Here is a 1,235-nt window from a genome sequence, read left to right on the forward strand (position 1 = left end):
ACATCTGGATCTAAACTGAGTAATACAGGACACATCTGTAACAGCTGGATCTAACCTGAGTAAAACAGGGCACATCTGTAACAGCTGGATCTAACCTGAGTAACACAGGGCACATCTGTAACAGCTGGATCTAACCTGAGTAACACAGGATACATCTGTAACAGCTGGATTATACCTGAGTAATACAAGAAACATCTGTAATACCTGGATTATACCTGAGTAACACATGACACATCTGTAACACCTGGTTTATACCTGAGTAACACATGGCACATCGGTAACACCTGGATTATACCAGATTAACACGGGACACGTCTGTAACCCCTGGATTATACCTGAGTAAAACATGACACATCTGTAACACCTGGATTATGCCTGATTAATACAAGACACATCTGTAACATCTGGATCTAAAGTGAGTAACACAGGACACATATGTAACACCTGGATTAAACCTGAGTAACAAAAGACACATCTGTAACAGCTGGATCTAAACTGAGTAACACAGGACACATATGTAACACCTGGATTAAACCTGAGTAACAAAAGACACATCTGTAACAGCTGGATCTAAACTGAGTAACACAGGAAACATATGTGACACCTGGATTAAACCTGAGTAACACATGACACATCTGTAACAGCTGGATCATACCTGAGTAATACAAGACACATCTGTAACACCTGGATCTAACCTGAGTAACACATGACACATCTGTAACAGCTGGATCTAACCTGAGTAACACAGGACACATCTGCAACAGCTGGATTTAACCTGAGAAATACAAGACACAACTGTAACAGCTGGATTTAACCCGAGTAACACGGGACACATCTGTAACACCTGGATTACATCTGAGTAACACGGGACACTTCTGTAACACCTGGATCTAACCTGAATAACACAGGACACATCTGTAGCAGCTGGATTTAACCTGAGTAACACGGGACACATATGTAACACCTGGATTACATCTGAGTAACACGGGACGCATCTGTAACACCTGGATCTAACCTGAGTAACACAGGAGACATCTGTAACAGCTGGATTAAACCTGAGTAATACAAGACACATTTGTAACAGCTGGATCTAACCTGAGTAACACAGGACACATCTGTAACAGCTGGATTTAACCTGAGTAACACGGGACACATCTGTAACAGCTGGATTACATCTGAGTAACACGGGACACATCTGTAACACCTGGATCTAACCTGAGTAACACAGGACACAT

The sequence above is a fragment of the Austrofundulus limnaeus genome, unplaced genomic scaffold, assembly GCF_001266775.1.
Source record: "Austrofundulus limnaeus strain Quisiro unplaced genomic scaffold, Austrofundulus_limnaeus-1.0 Scaffold857, whole genome shotgun sequence".
NCBI classification, from domain to species: Eukaryota; Metazoa; Chordata; class Actinopteri; order Cyprinodontiformes; family Rivulidae; genus Austrofundulus; species Austrofundulus limnaeus.